The sequence below is a fragment of the Odocoileus virginianus genome, chromosome 9 (assembly GCF_023699985.2).
Source record: "Odocoileus virginianus isolate 20LAN1187 ecotype Illinois chromosome 9, Ovbor_1.2, whole genome shotgun sequence".
NCBI lineage: Eukaryota > Metazoa > Chordata > Mammalia > Artiodactyla > Cervidae > Odocoileus > Odocoileus virginianus.
The window spans coordinates 25,075,233-25,085,909 of record NC_069682.1 but is presented as its reverse complement, the minus strand read 5'-3'; the positions used below and the strand labels follow the sequence as shown (position 1 = coordinate 25,085,909).

The window sequence follows — 10,677 nt, the reverse complement described above, 5'->3', positions numbered from 1 at the left end:
TTTCCCAACCCATCTCCAGTAGCCCAATACAAATAAAAACAATTTCACAAAGGAAAAAAAAAAGTTTCATCCATTTAACATGTTTACTAAGGGTCTACCTGGATGAATTTCTCTTCTAATCATAGAGAATATTTAAGCAAGAAAAAATTGGCCAATCCTACACTAACTTCATGCCTTACATTATGTATCAACATTTCCAAAACTGAAGAAATACTTGAGGACTCTGAGTGTGAAGCAGAACTGAGCATAAGCAATAAAAATGAATCCGAACTCAGATACATTGATGACTTTCATTTTTATTGTTTATAAAAAAGTCCCTTGAACTTAGTTTAATTTGCAGTGAGTTCACCTCTTTCCCTTCATTGTTTTTTCCTGTATGTCTTCTTTTCATAGCTCTTGATTATTCTAGCTGCAGATTGTACATTTACTCGATGTTTTTCTTTCTTTTAATATATTCATAATCATAGCTATCTGTTTACTATTTTGATTAAAACCTTTGCATATGCTGAGGGTGTCTCATTTACAGCATAACATAAAATAGTTTAACAACCTCAGAGTCATTGTTTTTATTTGTAAGGTGTAACTTTAATTTCTCATATTGTGTTCAAGATGTCTTATTTATCTAACTTTCTCAATTTATTACACTTCTCATTTTCATTTTTGTTGACTAATTTTAATGAAGATATTAAGTACTTACCACTTCAATTTAAATTTTATAAAATAAAAAAAAACAGTTTTAAAAATCAATGCCAACAAAAGCATGAAATATAAAGATTCTACTATACAGGATTACAAATTAAGTAAACTGTTGCGTCTTCACAACTTTTTATGAAACTTTATTTGGAAACCTTAAAGCATAATAAAATGCCTTATGGAAGAAATACTATTTTTTAAATGTATTAGTCATTTCCCATAAGTTTATTTCATGATATATCTAATAGAATGACGAGATAAGAGGTTATATCCTATTTAAGACTGGCCTCCCATTATCCATTCAAAAATGAGTTTTTAGTAAAATATGAATCAATGTGGGAGGAATACTGTTATAATTTTAAGAAATATTAAAGTAAAATAAAAATTCGTGAATCATAAAGACACTTTGTTTTACACTTTGTTACTTTTCTTACTAATGGTACTTGAATGTTTTAAGATTAATATATTGAAAAGATGATATAATTTTAATTTAAAAGTTTCAAAAAGAAAGCCTAAATCCAACTTGAAAACCTAGAATTCTTACTGGGTATCAATGTATTTGTATGGATGTAATATTTATCATCAACAAAGAAACACAACAGAGTCATTGCACTGGTTAAGACTATTACTAATAAAGCAACACAAACATATTACCGGTGCACACACACTAGAATACCAATGGGACACTATGTCTTGGATGCACATTGCTTAAAGATCAGACCAGAGAGGACAGCTGAATGCTAGTTTAAAATTCCAGAGATGAATTGTTTCTGAAATTCTTACTGGAAATGGAGATATTAACTCTTGTTTTATCAAGCTTCTGGTTATTATTATTATTAGGAACTCTTACACGCAAAGCAAATGGGAATATTCTCTCCCTGAAACTTTTGGTCTGTAGTCAAGTTTATAATGTAAGGGTGATTCAAGTGGCAGATTCAGTGTCAAATGTGAGGGCTCCTGCAGATCATTCTTATTTTTTTACTCAACCACAAACCACCCACATCTGCTAAACAGAAGCCAAAGAGACAGGTGGAGGGAAAAGTGTTCTAGACCAAGGTGTGGATGTCAGGTCTGTTAGTTAAGGGGCTTACTATGCTACCCACAGGCACAGAGATTTCAACAAAGGGGATTTAATCCTTTAGGTAATTGGCTCTAACATCCAATTGGCTAGCTATTTTCTTCTTTGTAGAAGACATAGCAAACATAAAAAATATCATCCTGTATGGTTTTTTGGAAGTTAAAAGGCCTTGTGACTTTTAATAAAAGACCTGGGAAGTAAGCTAAAACTAGGATATTTGTTCATTCCTACAATTTGCAACTTTTATAAAGAAAGCCAGGAGAGGGACTGAACTAAGTTTTGTGCTATGTTCAATAGAAGCAGCGAGCCACATCCATATCAAGAAGAGAAAAGCAAAGAAGGATTTAGCAAGCAAGAAAATCTGTGGTATTTAATTTCTCTAAATACATAATTGAATTCTGAATGCTAGGTGATTGCTTTCATATTCAAGAAGAAGTCATGAATGACCAGCTCAAATTACATACTCTTCTTGTCACTTGTCCCTGTGTCTTTCCTTCATTGGGCTCTGCCTAACTGGTGACCACGGCCTAACTGGTGATGATGTCATGACCAGCATTCATTTCTGCATGCTGTGAACTGGCAGAATCTCATCTCCAAGTAAATATTTTCATCTTCAATAGTTCCAACTTGGTCAAATAATGATTCTATATAACTTTCATTTCTCTAAGGATCTCCTCACTGAAATATAGTCCATTGTAGCACTACAAAAGAAAACGACTGGCTTAAATTCCACAATTCTCAGTTCTAAATGTGGATTGAAAAAGTAGAACCACTCTATGACTATGTTAAAATTTTTTTTTTTTTTCTGTTGTATACAAGGGTTGGAAAGGATTTAAGGGTCCTCGGCCAACATTAGCAGTGCACAATATCGTAATGACAAGTGCTCCATGGTGAGGCCATGAATATATGGAACAAAAGCTATACCAGAGATGAAGACTGATTTAAAATGAAGTTTTCCCAGTTTGGGGAGAAGTGATGTGTAAACTTTCAGAATTAAGTTATAAGTGTAAACGAACTAATACTGAATTGTAGAATTTCTCTCTCACTTTGGAAAATGGTGTGTTTAAATCAGATATGACTAGAAATAGAAAAATAAAGAAATGTGCTATTTCTTACCCCCAGTGTCCTTTTGATAAAGGTGAAAGAGGAGAGTTAAAAACCTGGCTTAAAACTCAACTTTTGTGCTTGCTTCGGCAGCACATATACTAAAATTGGAATGATACAGAGAAGATTAGCATGGCCCCTGCGCAAGGATGACACACAAATTCGTGAAGCGTTCCATAGTTTTTATATCCATGGCTGATTCATGTCAATAATGTATGACAAAACCACTACAGTATTGTAAAGTAATTAGCCTCCAACTAATAAAAAAAAAAACAAAAAAACCTCAACTTTCAAAAACTAAGATCGTGGCATCCAGTCTCATCACTTCATGGTAAATAGATGGGGAAACAATGGAAACAGTGAGAGACTTTATTTTCTTGGGCTCCAAAGTCATTTCAGATGGTGACTGCAGCCATGAAATTAAAAGACACTTGCTCCTTGAAATAAAAGCTATGACAAACCTAGGCAGTATATTGAAAAGCAGAGACAGCACTTGGCCGACAAAAGGTCTGTATAGTCAAAGCTATGTTTTTTCCAGCAGTCATGCATGGATGTGAGAGTTGGACCATAAGGAAGGCTGAACACCAAAGAATTGATGCTTTTGAACTGTGGTGTTGGAGAAGACTCTTGAGAGTCCCTTGGACAGCAAGAGATCCAACCAGTCAATCCTGAAGGAAGTCAACCCTGAATATTCATTGGAAGGACTGATGCTGAAGGTGAAATTCCAATACTTGAGCCTCCTGATGTGAAGAGCCAACTCATTGGAAAAGACCCTGATTTTGGGAAAGATTGAGAGCAGGAGAAGAAGTGGGTGACAGAGAATGAAATGGTTGGATGGCATTGTTGACTCAACAGACATGAGTTTGAGCAAACTCCAGGAGATGGTGATGGACAGGGAATCCTGGTGTACTACAGTCCATGGGGTTACAAAGAGTCAGACATGACTTAGAGACTAAATGACACAAAAATGTCGCAGAGAAATTAATAAGTTTTTTTTATAACAAAGGAATTTATCTTTTCTGCTACTTGTTAATTTTTGGAGACATATACCAAATAACTCATTCTCCTTCTGAAATTTTGTTTTATTCCCATCCCTCCATTGTCCCCCCTGATATTCAGACAGAGAATCAAGGATAGCCTACCTGATTATAAAGAAAATGTTTCTTTCAGGCTGATTTCACATTTAATAAACATGTTTACCTGCTATAACTCCATCTTGCTTTGGGTTTTATGAAACACATAAGTAAGAAATTTCTGAGTTCTACATAATCAACCAGGAAAAAACCTTCCTCTAACGCAAACTGAAGATCATTGCTAAAGGAAAATTTCAGAGTTGAAGCAGACCAGTTTTATTCTACATTCTCGACATCATCATGTACAAATGAGTTCAGATTAAATGAGTAATAGGTCATTTCTTCAGTGTTGTTTAGGATACTGAATAGCTGTAAATAATCTAAATGCCTCATAACAAGGCAACTTGTTAGCTATAGCAAGTATATAAGAATATGATTTACACATTAAACATAGTTTAGAAAAATGACTTATTGACACAGATAGAAAATAGCATAGAAATAGAACTAAATCATCCTAAATGCATTTTAAATGAAAATATGCCAAAACACTATTGGTACTAATTTGGATGATGGAATTATCTTTAAACTTTGTAATTTTCTCTGCTTTTCTTTTTTGATACTTAAAAAATTACTTTTATAACAATATTTATGTGTTAAAAATATCAAGTGAAACCTAACAATTGGAAGAAGTCATATTGCTGAAAGAGGAGTAAGTGAATAAATTTGGGGTTCTATTTAGTTTAGGATCAATAAACAAACAAAAACAAAGCAGCAGCAACAAATATCTGTCTCCATTCTGATAAAGGAAAATGAAATATCAAAGAATTTCCAAACTTGGAAGTTATAAACTTCGAGTCAGTTCTTACTTAGTGAAATCATACTTTTTGAAGAAAATGGTGGTCTTAATTTCCATTGAAATGCTTATCATAGGAAAACAACCTTATGACTACTAAAGACAAAAGTGGGCAGAGGAAGTATTGAATCATTGTGTTGTAGTCACAGAATGGAGAAAAATGCTGTTTCTTGATTTAATGTTGCCTTAATTTAAAATAAGACCATTTTTTTTAGCTGTAAGGTACAAATTTGCAAAAATTTGTATTGATTTGCTACCTATAATTTCCTCTGTGATAAAACACAAAGATTGATGTGAAGATTCAGTGATTTTTCAGAAGTGTAAATTGTGAAGATAATAAATCTTTCCATTAAATTAGTGGTAAAGGAGCTCAAAGCCCAGCTAGTGATTGATTATTGTAATGACTTCCTGCTTTCTGCACACCCCCTCTCCTCACTTGGAGTTGACCGTTGGGTCCCTTAAAGGATTGGGGCTCACAATGAAGCTTCTATGCATTTCTGGACCTTTGTCATGCTGGCACGTAGGTCATTCTCCTTCAGGAAGGATGAGGAGGCTAGGAAGCAATTGTCTCAAGGGAAAGGGGAAATATTCAAACCTGAGCTGTCCAAGCATTAGTGTGGAGTACAATTGGCTGTGAACTCAGGGTCTGTAGACAGGCAGAAGCAAGTCTACAAGCCCTTCTGTCAGGTCAGTCCCAGCAGGTGTCTTTCACAGGCCTTTCCATCATCTAGTGAATGTTGAGCTGACCTTCCACCTAGTGAATCTTCATTTCTTCTGCATCTTTAGGCTTTGAGGAATGATACACTGATTTACAGAGGCATTTGTTAACTCTCCATTCTCTAACCCCTTGAGCTTCAGACTTGAGTAAGCGTTGGGAGGGAAAGTTAGTTATGTGCTGAGGACACTGACTCTCCTGTTTTTCTAACAATCTCCACAACCACCAACAGCTCCACTGGTTCCTCTGTGGCAGCGTCTTCCTGGTGCAAGCCCAAAGCCTCAATGAGAATTATTAGTGGACCCCAAGAAAAAGCAGCCACTGGTTCCCTCAACAGGCTTGTCATCCAGTTTTTTTTTCTGTTTGTAATGGTCAGACTGATGAATCTTCATAAATTTTCTCCCTCTTACAAGCAGTTCTTTATAACAGTTCTCAGCTTCCTGCCCTATACAAGAAATTGTGACTCTCTGAAGATTAAAGCACACACACACATTGAATGTCAGCTCATTTTTCTTCAGCTCTATTTATTCCCTGCTCTCGAATCCAGGCTCGGCCTCTGAAATAGACTTCCATAGCGTCCTCAGGACCCGGAACTCCACTGATAGGGCCAACTGTGGATTTGGAGGGCCACTGAAAAAGGAAAATGAAGAACCCTTTGTTCAAAAATGATTCACAGCAGCAGAACGTAAACCTCCCAAGGGTGGGGATCCTTTGGAAGCGTGCATGTAGTTCTCCCCTCACCCCTGGCCTGGTCACTGGATTCTGGAAACACTAAGCCAACTAAATAAATTGACTTCAGCTCTCCTTCACATTTTAAAAATTATAACTCATTGTTACAATGGAAGAGGTGCAGGATATATCTCATATATTTGCAAAGAAACTATCATTTATTCTTCCCTTTTCTGCCAGTTTATACCTAATATTTTGATTTTACCTTTTGCAAGCATGGAGCTGTTGATTAAAATGAGCAAGGATAAGTTTTTAATACCATGTCTGGAATGATTTATATCTTTTACTGCCATCCCCACCTGTTGACCAAGGAAGTATTAAAAGTGTTAGTCCCCGAAGGAACGGGAATAAAATCTTCAAAATATCAGAATGTGCAGCTATGAAATTATGCACATATGAGGGAACTCTGGCGACATCTGTATTTCATCAACTCTTTGCCTTACTCTGGAAGGATCTCCTTGGTAATTTCTCTAATTTATGGTTACAGTTGTCCACATTTTGTAGGCTGCTAATGTCAGCATTCTGACTACAGACGCCTCATGCTTTCAACAACTGACAGAGGCTTTCACTGCTCAAGCACTAAATTGCACTAATCTGTGAGATAATAAAATGTGCTAAATGGCACACAGCATGATCTATTTGCATAATTCTTTGAAACGCTTCATGTCTCTTAAAAATCTTAATGGAAAACATCTTGCATTTCCTTATTAGGGTTTTCTCCTTATTTGTATTAAGCACAGGAACTGCAGTTTCCCTATAAAGATGTTGGGACCCATTTAGCCCCTGAAGAAAACCCTGTAACAAAGACCTTCTTGAGCTTCTAAAATTAAGAATAGTTAGAAAGGACCCAAGACTCATCCTCCTTGTGTGATTCCAACACTACAGCTTAGTAGTCCCTGAATTTATGACACTGAAATACATGAATGAGGCTTAAAAAGAAATCTCTAATGCTGAAAAGGCTGTGTTTGTTACCACATTGTAAAAATTAGTGCTTAACTATTTGAAGTTAAATAATTTAATAACCTTTAAATAGCCATGCTTCCCATGAAAACCTTAAACAAATAGGGTTGTTGTTGTTCAGTCTCTGAGTAATGTTCAACTCTTTTTGTGGCCCCGTGGACTGTAGCCCGTCAGATTCCTCCATCCATGGGATTTTCCAGGCAAGAATATTGAAGTGGATTGCTATTTCCTTCTGCAGGGGATCTTTCCAATCCAGGGATCAAACCCTCATCTCCTGAACTGTCAGCTGTGTTCTTTACCACTCAGCCACCTGGGAAGCCCAAGCAAATAGTGTTAGGAGAAAACAATCACCAATTCATGTGTGGGTCCTGGGATAAAGGCTGTTTATTTGTAGTGCCGGGGATTGTCAAGAACAGAGCAGAGAATTAGAAAATTGCCTTGGATCAGGTTTCTCTCTAAAGACAATTTTCTCTGTGTCACAGAAAATCATGATGTCACGTTAGCATGAACATCTCCAATTGACCAAAACCTGATCCTCTCAGCATGTGAGATTTTAAAATGCTTTCACAAAATAAGGTGTCTGATATGCACTGGTATGGAGAACGGAACATAGATCAGGAATTTTCTTATGTCATTTCTTAGCTTCAGTCAGTATTTGAAAACGTCTTAAGTAGAAGGTTGGGGTGATATGTATATCTACAGACATTTACATTGATATAGAAATATAGTTCATAAACTAAAGCAAACTTATTTTTTATAAAAGCTATGGTATTCTCCCTATATTGATCTTAGTCCATGATAAGATAAGAATTATAGAATTAATAATATATAGAATTAATATATAGAATTAATATAGAATTAATCAACTACAAATCATTTCTTTCCTTTGGGTAATAATTTGAGCAGCGCCCCCTCCTTTTCTGACCTTCAAGGAGTCTTTCTGCCCATGTGCAGTCAGGAAGGTCTCCTTGACTTCAAGAAGGTGAAATATGTGGTCTTTTATCTCTTATCTGGGCACAGCTCAGCTCCTTTCTCGCTTCTCATCTTGGAGTATCTGTGTACAGGGGACAGCCTCCGGCTATTCAAACTGGGTCCTATCTATCTCCTGTCTCAACAGGAAATATCTTTTCATTGTTGCCTCAAACATATCATCAATTTTAGAAATGAAGAACAGAAAGTTATTTCTCAATCCCCCTCCAACCCCTGAAATGCTCTGGGTGTTACTTGTTGATTTAGTTGAAGTCAGGTACTTAAATTAGCATTCAGTATACTGAGTGCTTAAATGGAAGGCATAGAAAATGCTTAAGTAAAGATGAATTATCTGCAGAGTTCAGTGCTATTGGTGAACAGTGGTTTTAAAAATATTTAATTGCTGATGATACAATTTAAAGTTTTTGATCTTTTCTTTATGAAGGATATTATACATTTACTTCACGATAGAGTTTTTGTGTGTGTGTTGCAGTTTGTAAATAGCTTATTTAATTGCTAAATGATTTTGGTGAAAATAAGAAAGGAAAACATTTGAACTTTGTAGAACACCCAAATCAACAAACATTATTGATTTGTCAGTCAACTATCATTTAAAAAGTGAATCAGTTCCTTTAAATAGTTACACATTACTAAAAACTATCATAAATCTTTATGGATTTAAAAAGTTAAAATTTCCCTAATTTTTACACATTTATTGGGAAAAAAACATAATCACTTAGAAATTTTTAATTAAAATTACAATTCCAACATACATTCTCTTAACAGCTTTAGCATCTTAAAAGAAGACAAATTATAAATAGTAATTATAAAACGGATTATAGTATTTACAGTAACAGGGTCTAAAATATTACTTACAAATATTATTTATAAATGCCACTAATCTAAATTTGCATCTCTATCACCAACGTTTTTATTCCTGTTGAGCTTTATCTTCCTGTGGTCTTAATAGTCTTATTGGAATAAAATGAAAAGCAAGCATTGTCCTGTACACGGCAGTTCTCAAGATTTGGGTTATTAGTCAGTTATTTCTTTTCAAGGCACAGGTCCTGGCAGCCATGTCAGAATTATTTATATCCATGTCACTGAGCATCATGTTAAACTTCTAATTTATTGTTACACTGAAATTGTTCCAAATCAACAATATTTAACATCCATGCCTTCATATTTAACATCCTAGCTTTGGTTTTATTCAACCCACTATTCACCCCTAAGTAATATATTTTTATCATTATCTATTTTCTTGTAATTATATTGACATGCTCTATTGCCACTAGTAAAACTATATTTAAAAAAAAAGCTTAACTATTGTTACTAGTTATAGCTAGAGAATTTTTCTCCTAGGAGATGAAGTTATCTTTGCATTTTAAGACATTTGGCTAATTGGTTTTCTTAGAACATTGTTAAATGAGCTTCCTATTTATTTATTATGTGTGAAGACTAGTGCTAATTAAAACTGGAACTCTCTTTGTAACTAATTAATGTGTGTGTCAATCATTGTTGATCAGTCATCTTTCAGTTAGGGTGAAGGTTAGCAACCTATCCTAGGCTTGACACCTGTTTTTGTAAATAAAGTTTTATTGGAATGCAGCCACACCCATTCATTTAGGTATTGTTTATGGCTGCTTTTGCATATGTAAACAGAGAGAACAGAGTCTCACTCATCATCTGTTTATATAGAAGGTTAAGCTGAAACCCATGCAGTCCCCCTTGATGGTGGGGAATTTAGGATGGAGAAAAGCAAGAGGAAGTGTTCTGTGTTTTAAATATGCAGCCCCTAGATAGTTAAGATGCATATGGAAGGAAGAATTTTAATAATTTTGGATTCCTGCCTTTTCTCATATGTAGAAAATCATCAAAATCATTAACTGGAGGTATCTGTGTTTTGTGATTAGCAGTAATCTTTTACCAAGATGTATGCTTGGCCATATGTATTTCTGTAGCCAAACAATTAATATAAATACTGGCTCTTCCCTCTACATCTTTAGAACAGGTCCTCAGAGCTAAGAGGCTGTCTCCCAGGCTATAGTCCTCAGTAAGGTCCTCAAATAAAATTGAAACTCACTGGTCTTCAGTTCAGTTCAGTTCAGTCTCTCAGTCGTGTCCAACTCTTTGCGATCCTATGAACCACAGCACGCCAGGCCTCCCTGTTCCTCACCAGCTCCTGGAGTTCACCCAAACCCATGTCCATTGAGTCGGTGATGCCATCCAACCATCTCATCCTCTGTCATCCCCTGCTCCTCCTGCCCTCAATCTTTCCTAGCATCAGGGTCTTTTCCAGTGAGTCAGCTCTTTGCATCAGAGCCAAAGTATTGGAGTTTCAGCTTCAACATCAGTCCTTCCAATGAACACCCAGGACTGAGCTCCTTTAGGATGGACTGATTGGATCCCCTTGCAGTCCAAGGGACTCTCAAGAGTCTTCCCCAACACCACAGTTCAAAAGCATCAATTCTTCTGCGCTCAGCTTTCTTTATAGTCCAACTCT

At 35.7% G+C, this 10,677-nt stretch overlaps 1 non-coding gene across 1 annotated transcript; it reads left to right on the top strand.

Annotated features, from left to right (window-relative positions):
* Nucleotides 1–2,952: 2,952 nt before the first annotated feature.
* On the top strand, nt 2,953–3,059 carry LOC139036889 (U6 spliceosomal RNA). The gene has a single exon (XR_011489743.1). It is a non-coding gene; the product is annotated as a U6 spliceosomal RNA (small nuclear RNA).
* Nucleotides 3,060–10,677: the final 7,618 nt, after the last annotated feature.